The sequence below is a fragment of the Octopus bimaculoides genome, chromosome 7, assembly GCF_046866305.1.
Source record: "Octopus bimaculoides isolate indiv1 chromosome 7, ASM4686630v1, whole genome shotgun sequence".
NCBI classification, from domain to species: domain Eukaryota; kingdom Metazoa; phylum Mollusca; class Cephalopoda; order Octopoda; family Octopodidae; genus Octopus; species Octopus bimaculoides.
In genome coordinates, this window is record NC_142934.1 from 112,679,121 (window position 1) to 112,691,620 (window position 12,500).

The 12,500-nt window shown below is 39.6% G+C and overlaps 2 long non-coding RNA genes across 3 annotated transcripts in view; one reads left to right on the plus strand and one right to left on the minus strand.

The window, feature by feature from the left end:
• The window catches only part of LOC149134894 (uncharacterized), a 31,370-nt gene extending 31,111 nt beyond the window's left edge, over window positions 1–259 (minus strand). For both annotated transcript variants that reach the window (XR_016242720.1, XR_016242719.1), the window contains exon 1: window positions 1–259. This exon is cut by the window's left edge and continues 606 nt beyond it. This is a non-coding gene — a long non-coding RNA (uncharacterized LOC149134894).
• The window catches only part of LOC149134895 (uncharacterized), a 101,479-nt gene that overhangs the window by 26,306 nt on the left and 62,673 nt on the right, over window positions 1–12,500 (plus strand). The window lies entirely within an intron of this gene.

Genomic DNA, 12,500 nt, shown 5'->3' on the forward strand with positions numbered 1-12,500 from the left:
CCAACAACTACTACTACTATCACTAAAAGGGTTGTAGCAACAACAACAACACCAACAATAGATGCTGCTAATATATATATGAGGTAATACGGCTTTGCTCCAACTGTCCGCACCCTGGGACGATCTGTCGGCAAAGCGTGCGTGCGTGTGTGCGGGTGTGTTGTGTATGATGTGCAAGTTGAGGACAGGCGGACGTTGTTGCGTATTTGCGGTGGGGGTGGGGCAGGGTGGTGGCGTGTTTAGGGCTGGAGAAAGAGAGGGGGGGAACAGACAGACAGAAGAAAGGGTGCGAGAAATAGAGAGGGAGAGAGAGGCTATGTTTTTAAAGTGTCTGAATGTGGGGGACGAGGGTGTGTGTGTGTGCGCAGTTGTATCGTGTGTGTGTAGTATACGTGGATGTTAGTGTGTGTGTGTGTGTATTTGTGTGTCCAAATGTAAGAGTGTATGTTCGCAGGAATATGTGTGTGTGGTAGAGAAATAGAGACAGAATGAATAAGATAGATAGAGAGAGAGAGAGAGAGAGAGAGATGGGAAAAGGGAACGGCCGTAGAGAGAGAAAAAGAAGCTGGAAGAGGGAGAGGAAAGAGGGGGGTTAGGGTAAAAGAGGAAGAGAAGGATGGGAGGGAGGGTAGGAGGAGAGAAGGAACAGCTACTGTTTTGGTAGGAGTGGGTTTGGTAAGGATAGAGAGAGAAGAGGTAAGAGTGATAGAAACAGTATGTTAGGGAGGAGGTAGGTAATAAAAGTAGGTGGGAGAGAGAGAGGAAGAAAGATTGACAGAGACAAGCGAGGGAGGAGGTTGGTATTAAAATAGAGAGAGGGCGGAAGAAATTGCGATGAAGAGAGTAAGACGGGAGAGAGAGAGAGAGAGAAAGATACAGAGAGTAGGTGTTGATCGGAGGGGGGCGTTAATTAGTTGTGTTTAGGGAATGAATTGTGGGGTGATAGAGAAAAAGAGAGGGAGGGAGAGAAAAGCAAGAGAGACAGGAAGAGGAGACAAATAAGACAGAGAGGGGTCCTCTCTCTCCCACCTACTTTTATTACCTACCTCCTCCCTACCATACTGTTTCTATCACTCTTACCTCTTCTCTCTCTATCCTTACCAAACCCACTCTCCCACCCTCCCTCCCGTCCTTCTCTACCTCTTTGAGCGGTGGTGGGAGGGGGGCGTTGCGCGCGTTGTGAATGAGTGTGTCTGTGTGTGCGTGGGTAAATGTATATGTGTATGTATGAGAAATCTACGAATATGTGTGTGTGTGTGTTAGTAAGAAAGCGTTTTGTAAATATGTGTGTATCTGCACATTGTGTGTCGTGTAACTGCTCCCGTAATGAGATGCGGTTTGTGAATGAATGGACGCGCAACAGGGCGCGTGAGTATGTGTATGTGTATATATATATATATATATATTTATGTCTGTCTATATCTGTGCATATAGGTGAAAGTGTGTGTAGGTGTGCTCGTTTGCGGGGGGGGGGGGGAGCACATCTGTACTCAATGTAGGCATGGGTTGCATTATAAGGCGACAGAGGCGGTCGGGGGGGGGGGGGGAGTAGGCCTTGTCAGTGCTTTTGTTGTCGGTGGCGGTGGTGTCATCGACGTTTGTATTTCGTGGTGGTGTCGGCGGTGGCGAGGTTTGAGGTGGAAGGTGTTTTGTTGTAGTAAGGTAGTGCATTAACCTCGTTCACGGAAGATTCCAGGTTCAAATCCAGCTCAAGTACTTGTAACCTCCAGGCAGGTTTTTAATGCAATGAATCACAAGCTAGTACTATGAGACACTATATATATATATATATAGGCCATGGGTTAGTGGGGGTCAAGGTGCACCACCCTTGTGATTTACTTTAATGTAACATTGATGTTGCAAGCAAAAAAAACCAAGATGGAAGGTACCCTCCCCCACACACACACACTGGAAAGATATATCCATTATTTATGAAGGCACGTGGCTTAGTGGTGAGGGCGTTTGGCTTGCAACTGTAAGGTCAGGAGTTTGATACCCGACAGCACATTGTGTCCTTGAGCAAGTCACTTTATTTCACATTGCTGCCGTCCACTCAGTTGTCAAAAATGAGTTGTATCTGTAATTGGAAAAGGACCAGCCATGTTACATTCTGTGTCATGCTGAATCTCCCTGAGATTCGTGTCTGTGGAGTACTCAGCCACTTGCAAGTTAATTTCACAATCAGGCTGTTCCGTTGATCGGATCAACTGGAACTGTCGTTGACCCATGTTTATTCTTTGCCCAACTCGGCAGGTTCAGCCACAGAAAATGCTCATCGCTGTCGTGGACGCCATCGAAGACAACATCCGGATCGCAGGGAGACGTTGGCGTTAGTCCACCATGGTCGTGGCAGATGACAAAGGATCTCATGGAGATGGGGACTGACTAGAACTTTGCTTGGCGGGTCACTCAGGAGGTGTTAGGAATATCTCCCCCAAAATGGGCAACGCAACATGCTTCCCCCACCCCACTCACCTGACCAGTCCATCTTCACGCAGCATCTTGCCAGTCAGTTCTGTACATGTTTCTCCTGCCCAGCATAGGAAGCGATCTTGTTGCCTCATTTATCACTGAACAGGGAGAACACGCTCAATCATAATCCATGCTACACTTATCCCAGATTGGTTTGTGATAATGGGGATCAGCAATCAGTCGGAAATTCTGCTTGTACCACAAAAACGGGTCCTGGTGACCACCACCCACAAAGCTCAGCTACCCAGGATGCACTAACTGTCACCTGTGCTTACATCATGCTGCCAGGCTGCGTCTGTTTTACATGCATTAATGTCCTTGTAACCATCAACTTGGGACCAGGGAACAGTAAAAATATAACGGCACCTGATGATGATGATGATGATGATGATGGCGATGACAATAACCGTGACAATGGCCACAACGATGACAACGACGACGACAGTGATGACAATGTTAATGATCCTGACAATGACGATGACAAGACGTTGATGATGGTGTTGATGATGAAGATGACGATGACGATGATGATGAAGATGAGGGTGATGATGATGATAGTTATTGCGAGGAATATAGCAAGAAGAAAGGCAGCCATTTGTCTCGAAATCCAATCTCAGCCGACAACAGGGACTTGTTGTTTGTATAAAACAATAAACAAACGATTCCACTCGTAAACGATGAAGATTTCAATTCAAGATTAAATATTTAAAATTGTTTGCTGGACGTTTTGTAAGACATAGTAATTTCTTAAAATAGACCAAGATTTATGTTGAAATAGGCCACAGAGGCAAAAATATGCAATGAAATACATGAAATATAATATTGTGTGCAACAGGAATGGGACTAGATTAAAATAGACAGCTGTGTATCATATTTAATGTAAATACATCATGTAAAGTTAAACTAACTGTGGCATTTGTCTGGAGATAATATCTCTTATGGTTGTGCTGTGTTTAAAAACGCACAAATATATCAGTAGCGGATGAGAATGAATGATGTGTGTTTCTGCAGCATTGGTCTTTGGCAACCACATGTTATTAACTGTGCAGCCACAAGAGATACTCTCTCTCTCTGGATGAATATTGCACATAATCTCACCTTTTACTTTTTTAATATCGAAATGTGCTTTGAATGTTCTGTGGCGTCTTTTTGTTTGTTGTCTCCAGTCACAAGTCTATCCAAAAAGGGCGAAATGAGTTTGCGAGAATGGAGAGAAGAGCAGATGTCAACTCGGGATTTGCGGTTGCTTTCGGACAATTCATGAGGCACCCATTTTCCAAGTTTAGGAACCTTTCCAAGTTGTTGAAAATGACGATGAACAGTTGTATGGTTTGAACTAAGCTTTATTGCCAATTCTTTAACTGAGAATGCAGGATTTTCTTCAAGTAATGCCTCAAGGATCTTTTCATCAAACTCAACTGGACGTCCTGTTCGATCTTCATCTTCAAGGCTGAAATCTCCACTTCTGAATTTTGCAAACCATCTTCTGCAAGTTCTTTCCTTCAAGCATCCTTTCCCATAAACTGAGTGTCTGTTTCGAGTCGCTTTGGCTGCAGAGTTTCCTTTTTTGCACTCATAAAGCATTCTGTGCCAACATGTTTGTTGTCTCTGTTTCTAACAAAACAAGAGAAATTTGAAAACCGAGAAGAGGGTTTCGCTTTAGTTGTTCTTTCCTCTTTCATTTGATGGAATTGGGTTAGTAGGAGAAATATACTGAGAACTCTTTAATTAATGTCAATTAGATTAATTAGTTTCAAATACCCAACCCAAAATGCAAATGAAATATTCTTTTTGATTGGTTTATGGTTTCAATTCCTACCGGATTACGACGATACATACACACACATACATATATACACACATACAAACAAGCATACATACATGCATGCATACATATACATATACATACATGCATATGTATGTATGTATGTACGTATATGTATATATACATATATATATGTATATATGTATATCTATGTGTGTATATATATGTATGTGTGTGTGTGTGTATATATATATATATATATATCTATATATATATATATATTATATTTACAAAATAATATATATATATATATCATTTTGTAAATAATTTTACAAATAAATGCATGATGTTTATTTCTAGAATAACTTCGTGTAATGGTTTGAGAATGAAAACTCAGCAACTCAAAGTTTCTGCAAAGGTACAGAAACAAATGTAATTTGTAATTAAAACCCATTTTACTCTCTTCCTGTTGTATAACTGTTGTATAACGATAAATTCTTCATGCTAATGGTGTCCCGCATGTTTATCCTGCTCAGGAGACATCCTTGCTGTGTGATGGCATAGGGAAGCCAATAACAATATAGGGGCTTTTAAATGGATGTTATGCGGTTATTACCCAGATCATATTAAATTTGTGTACATATATATATATATATATATATATATATATATATATATATATATATATATATATACATATATAAACAATATATGAGTATATGCATATATATGTACATGTATGTGCATACCTTCATCTACATGTACATATAGATACATAACTGGGTACATGACGTGGCAAAAGAACATGGACAAAATGATAAACAAGGTACAACAAACAAGCAAGCCACATAGAAACATCTCCTTCATCAGCTGCCACCATTAAAACACCGGCAGAGAGAGAGAGAGAGAGAGAGAGAAGAGATAAATATAGATATAGTAACAGATATGTACACACACACACACACACACACACATATACGAGTGAGTGCTGAAAGTTCCTGGCTTGAAGAGTATTGCGAAAGGCCTGATTAGAGGCCCAACCATCCTAGTTCTTTTACAGGGGCTGCGCTTGATGGCTGTGCTCATCCTGAATACCACATTTGATCCAAACTCATCTCAGACGTGAGCAATGGTCTGCTGCACCTCTGCATCTTGCCTTGACACTTCCATGAAGCTTTTTGTGCTTCCAGTAGCGCTTTATGGTAAACTTTGTTTCTTCGGGCATTATTGGGGTCATCTTTGATCTGAAGACAAACGAAAAATTCAATGAGTGATGGGGAGTCATTATGTGAGTCTACTTTTGGGGGACACCCTGTATATATTTGTATATAATATGTGTTTATATATATATATATACTTATATATATATAGAGAGAGAGATATACATACATACATCTCATACATATGTATACATATATATATGTATGTATGTATATGTATAGCATGGGCAACTGTTTTCTATTATAGCCCTGGGGACAACGAACGCCTTTTAAAGGATTCAGAAAACAAAAACTGAAAGATGTTCTCTCTGTCTGACTCTTTCTCTGTTTATCCATCCATCCATCTCCCTCCCACTCCTCTCTGTCTCCTTCTGTCTCTGTCTCTTTCTGTCTGTCTGTCTGTCTCTCTCTCTCTCTGTTTCTCTCTTTCTCTCTCTCTCAACCTCACTCAGGAGGTCTCTGTGTTCATGACTCCCCGTCCTCCAGAAGCCCTCTCCCAATATCAGCTGACATCCTGTGTTCACACTGATATCATACAATATCCATATGTTCTCACAGCACCCTGTTATAACCTTTACACATTCTCTGATACCCTTCTTGCCCTGTCGATCTCTTCGCCTTCAACATCTTTCTTTTCTTATTTTTGCAATTTCTTGCTTTTTTCCTTCTGTTTTGGAACCATTTTCTTTTTTGAAAGAAAGGTTTTTGTTCAGATGCTGCTGCTGTGTGTGTTTGTGTGTGCATATACATACATACACACACACACACACACACACACACACACACACACACACACACACATATATATATATATATATATATATATATTAGTTTATGTATATATTAATATTATCTCAGTTTTTAAAAAAACCTTTGACAATGTAAATATGTCAATAGTTACCAGAGGTAGCAAAATTACTCTAGAAACCAAGATATCACAGCCGTTTTACAGGTAGAGATACCAAGTTAAAGTGATACAGTTTGAGAAGATATGAATAATAATAATAAATGGAGCAAAACACATAAATAAAAGTTGGTCCTAACTATGATATTAATGTCATCTACATATCTGCTGTAAAGTAGAAGAGTTGTGGACCGTTCCGCTAACATATGTTTAAGTTTTCTGTCCCACCAGGTCATGAAGAGGCCGGCCACATCTCTAGCTACACCAATGCCAATGGCTGCACCTTGAACCTGCATGTATAGTTTTTTTGTTGAACTTTACTATGTGGTTCTTCAAGGTGGCTTTTATACTGGCCCCTATTGCGTGAGCCATCATTTCCTTCACCTGATTGTTGTTCTCAGGGTTTTGGGTGGGTGCAGTCCAGCCACTCCAGCGTTGAGTGGTGCTTCTTTTTCACTGCTGAAGTGATGATGGGTGGTCTTCCCCTCTGTGGCCTGGTGGGGCAGAATCTACTGAGGTCTTGGTCATCCAAATAGTTACTGTCGTAGCTTAGTCTGAGGAGGAGGTCCAGTTCCCTCGTGTTGACCTTGCGGAACTCCACTTCACTCTCACAGATCACCTGAATGCATATCCCCACAGCAAAATCTATGTCTATAGATGGGTAGAGTGAAATCACATCCATACTACCCACTACACAACCTGTGAGGTCGTCGGAGTAGTTGCAAGTACTGATTCTACTGAGGAGATCTTCCATGCTCACACAGACATCTGGAGACATCTCTATGAGAGGTCGTAATACTTGTGAGAGGAAGTAGGACAGTGTACAGTTGCTGGAGATATTTGCTCCACAAACTGGTCTGGTTGGAGGTCCCATGACAGGGTTTATGTAGGGTTTGTGGTCTTTGCGTAACCCGTATAGTGTAGGAATGTCGTTGTTGGTAGCTTGGAAATTGTGTGTTGTCCTTTTTGTACGTTGGAGTATGTTGCACCACATTCCCATGTGTGCGTTGAGGATTTTTTTCCACTTTTTCATGTTCTTGTGTAACTTCTCTCATGTTACTGATGTGTTGTTGCATGGTTTGGACATAGTTCTGACGGCTGTCTATTGACAGTCTGCCAGACTTGTCCGTAGGGAGGCACACTAATTCCCTGTTCCTAATTCGCTGTCTCAGTTTATGTAGGCCTCTGTCAACAGAGGAGCTGATTTGGTGGGTCCCCTCCTCACTATGTTTTTTAGTGGATTTGTTGTATTAGTCTAAGATATGTCGGAGTCTATTTCTTGCTAAGGAGATCTTTGCTTCTGTTTCACTGTCGATTTGGGGTGGGATACATACCCTTTTGTTGAAGGGTAAGTCTGTGGGGGAGATCCTTGTCATGTCATAAGATTAGTGGTTAGGGTTAGGGTTGTAGAAGGCCGAGTGTAGGGTGTTATTATCATGGTGGTTGTTGTTGTTGTTATAATAATAATAATAAATAAGTAATGATCATTTTCTCCATACTAGCATGGGTTGTATGTGTCCTGTTGATATCTGTTTCAATTTAATTCCTTTTGCAATGTTTTCATAAAATACAGTTGTTCCTTGGCTTACACAGTTTTCTGTTTCTTAGTTTCACTTTAGCAATGAAAATGTGATAATTAGATGCGGGGTAGCCATGTACTTTCTCTGCAGCAACACACCTCTACCTGTCCCTCTATCATACTACAGCTGAGGATGAAGTCACCTCTCTCACTGCTAGCAATCTACTCTGCCTTGAAATTTACTTGGTAATTTTACTAGTGTCAGTGTTACCGAAACTGTTTCTCAGACATAGAGAAACCATGTCAAAACACACATTAGAGCTAAGTGTAGTAATTCGTCTCAGATCATGTGAAATAGTCCAACCCATGACAGCCTGAAAAACGAATGTTAAATGATGATGATGGTTACACATACACATTAACTGTATTTCTTATTTTCATTGCAATAATTAATTTGCTTCTATTATAAATAAAAACATCAACTTCATTTCGCATGATAATGATTAGCTTGATGACTTGTGGATGCAATGCACTTTCACGTGTGTCGCAGGCACAGATGCCAGGAAGGCGACGCTGGTAACGATCCCGCTCAAAAGGTGCTATTTACATGCCTTCTACCTTACAATTAACTAAATTGGCATAGAATAATGGTTTCATATTGTTTTATAATTAAGATCTAAACTGTTAATATATGAATGCAAAAGAGATTGTTGAAGAACTGCGAACCTACTTTTGGGTCCCCCTGTATATAGTAATTTCATTCTAAGACAATGTGGTAAGAACCTTATGTGGTTGATAAGTTTCGATAAAGAATACTGTGTGAATACAAGGACAACTGTATTTAGTAAACAAGTGTATTTCATGATTCAACACATTAAAAAAAAAAAAAAAAAAAATCTGACTTTCAAATGTTGTTGGTTGATATTTTGCTCGTTGTTTGCATATCATGTTTTCTGTTATAGTTGGCAAATTGCCAAAGGTAAGTAGTTTTTCTATTTCATGATTCGACATAAGAAACAAAAAAAAAACAATCTGACTTTAAAAATTAAAAATTTGACTTTAACCCTTTCGTTACTATATTTCTGGCCAAAATAGACCCCTCATGTGTTTCAATTAAATTCTAAAATAATCATGAATTTAGACTAGTCTCATTAAACACCTGTAACTTTTTTATTTATCAACATATTAATGTGATATTTGGAACATAATTAAAGAAAGGGTTCTTAATCAATTCTATTGCATAAGTTTTGTCTCAAAGTTCTCCACGTATTGGTGGGGGGGGGGGGGTACTGCTAGTGTCTCTCACATGTAAATATTGGTTCAGCTTCACGAATCGTACTCGTTCATAATACTGGAAATATATTCATCGCCAAAAGGTTCCTGATCGCTCCAGTAATTTGTTATTCTGGGTAACTGTCTAATATCCATAATAATATTTATGGCAAAAAATGCCCGTATTTCATCTACAGTTGCAGGAAACCGCAAGCTATCTTTTTTTTTCCCGGTTCGTTTACATTCTTCGTAACGGTTTGTTTCCGCAGTAATCAGTTCAAACAAGCATGAAAAGGAAGTCTAAAGGTTTCGCTTCCTGAGAAAGACTATGGGTAGACCCTGTTTCCTCAGAAAAATTGTTAATAAAAACGTTTGTTTTAATTTTTACTCCATTCTGGTGTAAAATCATCCTCGCTGTCACCGTCGCCGCTTTCAGAATCGCTGATTTCGGTTTCGGATCCAGAAATATCTGATTCATTATCGTTCACCACGTGCTTTTGTAGCTCATTCATTCTTTTCTTCGATATCTCCATATCTTCTGTTGAAAAACCTTCAAATTCGGAATCACTGCTTGATAGCATGAAACTCCTCTCCATCTTCAAAGTTGAAAAAAATCAACGCCGCAAAAAATGTGGAAAAAAATCTTCCAAAATTCACTGAGTTCAAATATCAGGCCAAACAATGTGGGAGACAATAACTCAACTGTTTGCAAAGTGAAATCAGGTGTTTTAACGACTGTATTAACGAGATTTGGGTTCAAATATACATTTAAATAACAATGGGTATGCTCGGCCGGCTACGGCCGGGTTAGTCTTATGAACCAAAAATTTTTTCGGCCGGCTACGGCCGGGTTAGTAACGCAAGGGTTAAAAAAAAAAAAAAATCTGACTTTTAAGAAAAAAACAATCTGACTTTAAAAATAAAAAAATTGACTTTAAAAAAAAAAAATAATAATCTGACTTTAAAAAAAGATCTGACGTTCAAATGTTGTTGGTTGATATTTTGCTCGTTGTTTGCATATCATGTTTTCTGTTATAGTTGGCAAATTGCCAAAGGTAAGTAGTTTTTCTGATTTTGTTGAGTATTTGCTGTTTTTCTTATTTTGTTGAGGGTTTGTTGTTAGGATTGGGGTTCAGACTTTAGACTATATTAGGGTTAGCTTGGGGATTTGTGAACGGTTTTTAGAGAGAATAGTTAGGTAAGAGATCAAAGTTTGAACTAGGGGTTAGGCTTTGTGGCGATGGGGAGGGTAGAGATTAAACAGGATCAGTACTGAAGTTGAAGGTTTGTTGCGAGTGTTGATCATGGTTTAATGTTGGGTTTAGCAGTGAAAGACAGGGATGAGGGCTAAGGTGAGTGTTTTGTGCGATCATGCCTCATCCCCTACTAGAATAGGAGGGAAGAGGTAGGCCCAGGAAGACCTGGGATGAGGTGGTGAGGCACGACCTTCGAACATTGGGCCTCACCGAGGGATGACTTCTGACTGAGACCTTTGGAAATATGCTGTTCGTGAGAAGACTCCGCAAGCCAAGTGAGACCTAAATCTAAGGCCTCAGCCAGTTCACTTATGCGTACCTTCCTTCATTGGACACTAAACTCCACTTGCGAAGACCTGTTGAGGCAAGTGAAATTGAAATCGAGTTGAATTGGACACTAAACTCCACTTGCGAAGACCTGTTGAGGCAACTGAAATCGAAATCGAGATGAATTGGACACAAAACTCCACTTGCGAAGACCTGTTGAGGCAACTGAAATCGAAATCGAGATAAATTGGACACAAAACTCCACTTGCGAAGACCGGTTGAGGCAAGTGAAATCGAAATCGAAATCGAGTAAAATTCGATGATTGGCACCCATGCCAATGTCGTCTCCTTCATTAGACACAAAACTCAGCTTGCGAAGACTTATTGGGGCAAGCGAAAGCGAAATTGTGATGGCACCTGTGCCCAGCGTCGCCTTTCTGGCACTTGTGCCTGCGGCATATGTAAGGACTTTCGAGCGAGATCGTTGCCAGTGCCCCTGGACTGGCTCTTGTGCGGGTGGCACATAAAATACACCATTTTGAGCGTGGTCGTTGCCAGTACAGCATGACTGGCCTTCGGGCCGGTGGCAAGTAAAAAACACCCACTACACTCTCTGAGTGGGTGGCGTTAGGAAGGGCATCCAGCTGTAGAAACTCTGCCAAATCAGATTGGAACCTGGTGTAGCCATCCGGTTTCACCAGTCCTCAGTCAAATTGTCCAATCCATGCTAGCATGGAAAGCGAACGTTCAATGACGACGATGATGATGATGATATATATATATATATATATATAAATTGGAAATGTAAAATAAAAACAAAACACAAAGGATTCTGTATATATATATATATATATATATATATATATATATATATACACATGTATACTCTTTTACTCTTTTACTTGTTTCAGTCTTTTGACTGTGGCCATGCTGTAACACCACTTTTAGTCGAGCAAATCGACCCCAGGACTTATTCTTTGGAAGCCTAGTACTTATTCTATCGGTCTCTTTTTGCCGAACCGCTAAGTTACGGGGACATAAACACACCAGCATCGGTTGTTAAGTGATGTTTGGGGGACAAACACAGACACTCATACACACATACATAGATATATACGACGGGCTTCTTTCAGTTTCCATCTACCAAATCCACTCGTACATACATCTATACATATATATATACATATGTATGTATATATATATATGTATGTATGTACATATGTATGTATATATATATATATACATATGTATGTATATATATATATGTATGTATGTACATATGTATGTATATATATATATATAGACCCTGCTATGTCAAGATGGACTTATATATTCTTCCTCTGCTCTCTCCCACTTGGTTTTAATATGTTGCCACATTTGTAATATGTCTTTTTTTCTACATTTTTTCGTGCAGCTGAAGATTGCTCTTCATATTGCATTTAAGGTAATGCTCACATTACTTAAATAAATTGAAGTAGCATGAAACGTGCGTACTGCAATCACTTTTGAAATCCGTGTTGCTTATTATTTGATTTTAATCACCCATCCTTTTGGGATGTGATATTCGGGTGCCTTCGCATAAGTACCATATTCAAGCCTTGAATCTATATCTAAACCGTCTATATATATATATATATATATATATATATATATATATATGTATGAATGCATGTATGTATGAATAAATGAGTGTGTGGGTATGTATGTAGATATGTATGTATGTATGTATGAATAGATAGACATACATGAGGTGTGTCTGACAGATAGTGTCAGGCTCCACTAAACTTGAAATATGATATCCCTGGAGTTACTGGTCATCCATGGG